General features: G+C 33.1%; 1 long non-coding RNA gene across 1 annotated transcript; it reads right to left on the bottom strand.

Moving 5' to 3' along the window:
* Window positions 1-2,297: 2,297 nt before the first annotated feature.
* Window positions 2,298-3,102, bottom strand: LOC133812767 (uncharacterized). Its single transcript, XR_009884024.1, has 3 exons — window positions 2,860-3,102; window positions 2,710-2,781; window positions 2,298-2,628 (listed from the first exon to the last, which is right to left on the bottom strand). It is a non-coding gene; the product is annotated as an uncharacterized LOC133812767 (long non-coding RNA).
* Between the last annotated feature and the right edge of the window lie 4,926 nt (window positions 3,103-8,028).

Below are 8,028 nucleotides of genomic sequence, written 5' to 3'. Positions count from 1 at the left end.
AGAAGTTCACATGGACGGAGAAGTGTGAAGAAAGTTTCCAAACATTAAAGGACAAGCTCATATTAGCCCTAGTTCTATGCGTCCCAAATGATAAAGGAAAATTTGTAATATATTGTGATGCGTTGAAGTAGGGACTTGGATGTGTTTTGATGCATGGCGGAAAGGTGGTCGCATATGCCTCGAGACAACTAAAGGAGTACGAGTAGCGGTACCTGACCCATGACATGGAATTAGCAGTGGTGGTTTTCGCTCTAATGATTTGGAGGCACTATCTGTAAGGAGAAAAGTGTGAAATCTATACGGACCACAAGAGTTTAAAGTACTTATTTACACAAAAGGAGCTCAATTTGAGGCAACAGAGGTGACTAGAGCTAGTAAAGGACTATGATTGTGAGATTTTGTATCATCCGTGAAAGGCTAATGTCATGGCAAACACACTTAGTAGACGGAGTTACGGAAGAATATCAACACTTAAGGGGATAGCACAACACTTACAAGATGATATCAAGTAGTCCATAATTGAGTTAATAATTGGACAACTAGCTGACCTTACAATCAAGTCAACATTGATGGAGGAAACTAAGGAGAAACATCAAGAGGATGAGTTACTTCTTAAAAAGAGGGCAGCACTATAGAGCTAAAAAAATGATACTTTTTCATTGACAAAGGAAGGCATGCTACGATATAGAAACCGAGTGTGTGTGCCAAAAAATGGCGAATTAAGAGATAGTATTATGAAAGAAGCGAACACCACTCCGTATTCACTTCACCTGAGGTCAACCAAGATGTACAACGATGTCAAGACAATGTACTGGTGACCGTGAATGAAAAAGGACATAGAAAAATTTGTAGCAAAATGTCTTACATGTCAACAAGTTAAGGCTGAACATCAGAGACCCGCTAGTACATTGAAACTGTTAGAGATTCCCGAATGGAAATGTGAAGATATAGCAATGGACTTCGTGAGTGGGTTACCAATGGGACCACCAAGCAACATTACCCTGTGTGGATGATTATAGACAAACTTACAAAATCTGCTCACTTCTTGCCAGTAAGAACAATTTACAATGCAGGGCAATACACAGAACTTTACGTGGCAGAGATAGTAAGATTACATGGAGTCCTAAAGACGATACAATTTTTGCCTCAAAGTTCTGGGAAAGTCTACAACGTACAAGAAAAAATACTTTCAATAAGACCGAAAAAGTATTATCAAATATATACCATAACGCTTTTTGATGTGTTAAGGAAAGCAGTGTTATAGTAGGTTGAATCACTTTGCATAACACTTTTCCATAGTTATAGACATGTGTTATGGTATAGCCTACGATAACACTTTTGTTTTGTTATTTTAATATTTAGATAAGTATTTCATTATGCTATTTATAAATAGATTATATAACAATTTTTTGTACTTATAAAGTAGTGTTATGATAGACTTTATAATAACACACTTTCTGCATTATAAAAAATAGTTTGCATAACATAATTTTATGCTTATAAGCCAATGTTATTGTAAAAGATATAATAACACATTTTTTGTATTATTCTAATATTTGGATAAGCTGAAATTATTATTGTATAACATAGTACATTATAATTATTTTTTATTGCTTTAATTCAAACCCGCTTCATTTAATATACTTAAGACACCCTTAACATTGTACAAATATAATTTTGAGTACCAATTATATGGTTCATAACACATGTAACCAAATAATAGTGTCAAAATACATTCAAGATTATCTAAAAAAAAATCCAAAAGTCTTAAGATATTCAACACTGCCTAATTTACATAAACAAAGCATTCAACATTGTCTAATTAACATAAACAAACCATTCAACACTGCCTAATTGACATAAACAAAACATTCTCACAATAGTCAACAAAATAGTCTTAAACAGTTGCATATTCAAAAGTAAAGGTAGGAATTCATGATCTTCCAAATGTCAGCACAACAAAGCCTTCCAAAATCATATTTTCTTTTGTACTTCACATGTTGAATCTGGTAAATAAAACATAAAAGAAAAACTAATGGGGTAATGATATATCATATCATTCATGTAAAATAGTTAATAATATCATGACGTGTAACCAAATTTGCAATAATTGAGTTTCAATAATAAACAAATTATTATATTACACACATTAGTACAACTATCTATACTCAAGTGACCTTAGAACTTTAATTAAATGGTGCATAATATTAATTCAAATTGGCCCCATTATCATTTTGTTTTTCTCATCTTCCCTATCAAATCAATCAAATAATACTATCATAATGTTGGATTGCATATCGGTTAATGTTGAACAAGCATTTATATAATCAAATAACCAAATAAATACCTCTTGGAATAACCTTTTGAGAAGGCCATGCAACTGTTGAACCAAAAACTTCTCGTATAGTGAGAATCACATAGTTAGGAAGAAATAAATAAGCATTAGGTACAACAGCAACATCAACCCATACACACATAAAATCTGGTCCAAGAGGAATTTCGTGCACCTCTAAGTCAGGATCACTAGAAGCCCAACGACCTTCAACAATAATTGCATCTGACCAATCGAGCAAGTAGCAAGCATTCCTTGCTTCTGTAAAGTTATGGCCCTTTTTATACTCCAACACTCTGCAAAATTTATTTTGAAGACAATATATTAGTTTTTGTATTTGTTTCCTTAAAAAGAAAGAAAACAATTTGAAGATTTACCTTTGGAGAAGGAATATTGTTGGAATGTGGAATATTGTGGGACTGCTCCTCACTTGTTGTTGCTCTACCGCCCTAAATATAAACAACAAGATAAGTTTCATTTCAAAAATACAAATTTTTAGTTGTATAAGTGCGAGAAAGAATTGTTACCAAGTGTCTTTTAAGTAGATTCAACATTTCAGCAATTTGAATCTTCATATTTAGCTATTCTTCTTCCAACAATGTCATCTTGTCTTTACACATATTAACAACAATTAATTTTGACCTTGTTACCCCCCTTCCTTGTTCGATTAAGCGCCCATATTTTGGATTACCAAATAATTTTGTTAATGCATCCTCATCGGTTTTGTCTGTAGTTCCAGATTTTGGATCTTCGCATATAATTTAAGCCAATGCTTCCTACATATAAATTAGTACAACTAATGTACAATAATAGTGAACAAGTATAAATATCCAAAATTAAATAATAAAGACTCACAAAAACTTCAGATGTTGTTTGGTTGATTGGTTCACCATTCTTCTTAGTATGGGCTCTCCAAAAAGCATCGATCCTAGTTACTTTTCCCTCTTCAGTTTGTTTTATCTACACAATAAAAAAATGTAGAATATAAAATAAAGACTAATAATAAGAACCAAAATATATTCACTAAAAATATTAATTGTAACCATATCATTGATTGTTCGAGCATATCCTCTTCGACTTAAGGTGTGTGGAACACTTTTCTTTCTCCTCTCTTGAAATTTGGCCCTTATAGCCTATTCAATAAGAAACCAACATTAGGAAAAAAAATACTTTGATCTCTACTTAAATATTCAATCAGTTATTTCAAATCTTATCGTATGTTCTTTACTAGTTTTTTTATTAACAAACGCCCTCCATTCTACATCCTTCTTTTGTGAGGGAGATATTGTCATTCCACTTGGTATTGACTTATTCCAATTTATTTTCATCGATTCATTATTTCTCTTAATAAGATTTGCCAATGTAGTCCTGCCCCTAGTCTTTTTTATTGCATTCATTTCATTTGCATTTCTATCTTGAGGTGCTTCTTGGAACTCATTTTAAATTGTCTCACTTGATTTTTGTAATCGATCAGATTGTCTAAGAGCTTGCTGCATTTGTTGCCTTATAGCAGGGGAGACACTTATATTTTCGTTTGTTTTAGCCACTACTTCTAGTTCTTCAAGTTCCACCTCAACAACTTCTTCAAATTCTACCTCGGCCATTTTTTCATGTTCAGTCTCAGCCACTTCTTGCAGTTCCTCATTTTCAACCTCTTTAGAAATTCTTCCAGCTTCTAATAACCTTTCTACTTCATCATTAAGGGATCTTCTTGTCCTTGAACTTCCAAGTGACATCTCCATGTTTGCTATATTATCATTTGGAGATGTCTCCCTATTGTAGACCATACGACGAGTTGATGCTCTTGTACTAAGAGCAGGTGGTGAGTCTATTACAACTCCAGCAAGTGCTGAAAACTTACGCAGGACACTCTTTTTCTTTAGAATAAGGCTTTCGCCCAACATATCATCCCAATCAGCTTGACTTTTTAATGATTTTTTTTCTTTTTTGGGCAACAATATTGCATAATGCACCTGGGCGTAGGTGTTTTTTTTTTACTTTCTCGAAGATTTTCGTAATGTACTCATATTTTTATTGAAATTACTGCAATAAAAAACAAAATAACATGAGAACTGAAATCATAAATGCATCATATCCTTATCTTCCTAAATAAGATAAATAATTAATATATAAAATTAGAAACACAATATCAGCCAAAGAGTAAATAAAATCAGCTTTGTTTCATTGAAAGTATACCAAAATTACATTTAAAGAGTCATAAGAGTAGCATAAATTTGAATGAAATCATACAGATTGTTTCATTCTAGCCCCAAACACCCTCTATTTGAATCCTTTAAAGCTATATACCAATTAGACGACTCATTCTCTCTTGCATAAAATGCCTTTTTAACTTGAGATGCTAATACATATGGATCCCTAATAGACTGATTTTTCCCTATATTAAAATTTACAAGTGTATAGAAAGCCAACTTCTTAACACCACTTAGAATATTTGCCCAATCACACCAAAATAAAGGCACCTTAAAAGTACGATAATCAAGCATTATTATATCCTTGATAACTCTAAAATACTCTTCTGTATCATTCAACTGCCCACTGCCATGTGATTCCGAGTATACACCAATGTTTTGAGTAGTTTTTTCAACACCTCTTTTATGAAACCGAATTCTATTAATCATGTAGCCTTTATAGGAAATGACACTACGACTTGGGCCTTCAGCCAATTAAGCTAACATGTCATCTACTTTGTTAGATTTAGAAATCTAAAAAGAAAAAAACATTGATGTCAAATAAATTTCATATACTAAATGAAAATGTAAACTTGTATCTTTGCTTTAGAGTGTAACCTTATCATAAAACCATATGGGGAACCCTTCAGAATGTCGATTCCACAACTAAGTTTGATTATCCTTCAAGTTTTTGTGCATTTCTTTCAGCTCATCCATATGGATATTGAGAAATGGTGCTACAATATCTGAGTTGAATAACACATACCGGTTGGCTATTGCTATATCCCTTTGGTCAAGTTCAAAGCATTCTCCAGCTGATAGTGGATTTTCTTCAATTTCAGTACTATCTTGATCATCATTATGCTTCAAAAAGGTCTCACAAAAGCGTACACATTCAACAACAAGATAGAAATTTGCAATACATCCTTCTGGTCGTGCATAATTTGATACAAATCCTTTCAATACTTCTCAAAATGGTACATCCATCGAAATTGCACCAGACCACAAAGTCTAACTTCTCGCGCTAAATGGACAACCAAGTGAATCATTGGATCAAAGAAAGAAGGTAGGAAATATTCTTCTAGTTTGTAGACAATTTCTGCAGATTCTAATTCTAATTTTATAATCTCCTCCTTATCAACCACACATTGACACAATTTATGGAAAAACCTACAAAGTCGAAGGATTCTCTCTCTGCAACCTTCCTCCATTAAACCCCTTATAGCAATAGCTAAAAATTGTTGCATAATCACATGACAGTCATAAGATTTAAGTCATGTTAGCTTATGTTTCTCCACATCTATACAATTGCTAATCTTAGAATTATATCCATAAGGCAATTTCAAGTCAAATAGTCTCTTACAAAGCAACTTCTTATCTTATTTTGATAAAGTGTAAGCTGCAGCAGGAAGACGAGTAATTCCTTCTTCATCATATGGGTGGAGATGAGTCGTAATGTCCATCTCTGTCAAATCTAATCTCAAGTTGTGATGATCTTTAGATTTTCCTTTACAATCCAACAATGTGTTAAGAATGCTTTCACAAATATTTTTTTCAACATGCATAACATCCAAGTTGTGACGAACAACCAAGATCTCCCAATAATGGAGCCTAAAAAAAATTAACTTGTTCTTCCATCCTTTATCAAACTCTGAACCATGACCCCTCTTTCTACCCTTGCCAAAATCATTAGTGAATCCACTTAACTGCTCAGCTACTTCAACACCTGTTAATATAGTTGGACGTTGTGGTGCTCTTTCCCTTGCCCTAGCAGTTGTATATTTCTTCTTTTGATATGGGTGATGTTGTGGAAGAAATCAAATATGATTGCAAAAAGACATCTTCTTACAATGCTTCAACCAAAAAATATTTGAGTTCTCTGCACATATAGGACAACCATACTTCCCTTTAGTCGCACATCCAGCTAAGTTTCCATAAGCTGGAAAATCATTTATGGTCCATAATGGCATGGCCTTTAAATTAAAAAATTATTTGTAGATGCATCATATGTATAAACACCTTTCCATAATTCTAGTAACTCATCTATTAAGGGTTCCAAATAAACATCTATGTCATTCCCAGGTTGTTTTGGTCCAGGAATCAACATAGATAGAAATGTGAATTCATTCTTCATGCACAATGAAGGTGGAAAATTGTATACAACAGGCATTATTGGCCAAACACTATATGTAGAACTCATATTTTTGTAAGGGTTGATCCCATCAACAACAAGTCCTAGTCGAAGGTTGTACGGTTCAAGTGAAAAATCTAGCCATCTCTCCTTAACTACATCCCAAGCCTCCGAATCTACTGGGTGGCTCATTTTCCCATCCATTCTTTTATTAGTTGAATGCCACTTTAAGCATGAAATTGTCTCTTCATTTCTAAACATCCTTTGAAACCTTGGTGTAATAGAAAAATATCTTAACAATTTTGCAGGCTGCCTTGTAGAATCTCCTTTGTGTGTTCATTTTGCTTCCATCTTGGATATTGACAGGTGGGACACACTTGGGCATTAGCATTTTCTTTTGTAAACAAGCAACAATCATTCACACAAGCATGTGTATGCTTATAGTTCAGATCAAACATCTTTAGAAACTTATTAATTGCATACATATAGATGTTAGTAGGAGATTATCTTTTGGCAACATTGCTTTGATCATCTCCAACATCTCACAAAAGCCAACATCTGAGAATCCATGTTTTGTTTTTAGATTGTATAGCTCGACGATGGATGAAATTTTGGTGTATTTCAAACAAACTTCATACAATGGAGATTCAGCATCTCCTAATAGACTATCAAAATCATCATCGTTGTTATCATCATCCAAATCATTGACATTACTTGAACATACTCCAGCAGCCCGAAATAAATTATATGTAGAACTTGTCTTTGTCGTGCTACTTTGAACTAGATCTTCCCCATGATGAAATCATGTTTTGTATGATTTTTCCATGCCGTACAAAACTAAGTGTTCTACAACTTCATCCGAAAGTTGATGTCTTAGATTCTAACATTTGTTGCATGGACAAAGAATCTTACTCGGAAAACCGACATTCATTACTGCAGTCTTCACAAACTCCCTAGCTTTTCTTTCATATTCCTTTGTAGCTCTACAATTTTGAAGGATACTTCAATAATAAAATACCAAAACTTAAACTTAAACTATATAATTTTATTTGCTAACTTGTTAAGATGGATCCAAGTTTTATCCATCTGCACATCATAAGCATAGATATAAAAAAGCTAATCACAAATCATATGTATAATGTTTTATTATTCAAACCCTAAGGTTGGGGACGTGAAAACTACCCTTATTCACACCCCCCGACGAGATATCTATCAATATAATCAAACCAATTCAAGAAAACACAATTTATTTGTAAGAAGATAATACAAAATTCTAGATAAAATCTTACATCATTTCCCATATAAAAGTTACCTAACCATCTATCAATACCAAGTAAAAAAATTCAAACAACACACAATAAGTTTTGTTCCTTATA

The sequence above is a fragment of the Humulus lupulus genome, chromosome 1, assembly GCF_963169125.1.
Source record: "Humulus lupulus chromosome 1, drHumLupu1.1, whole genome shotgun sequence".
NCBI classification, from domain to species: Eukaryota; Viridiplantae; Streptophyta; class Magnoliopsida; order Rosales; family Cannabaceae; genus Humulus; species Humulus lupulus.
This window is presented reverse-complemented; position numbering and strand designations above follow the sequence as displayed.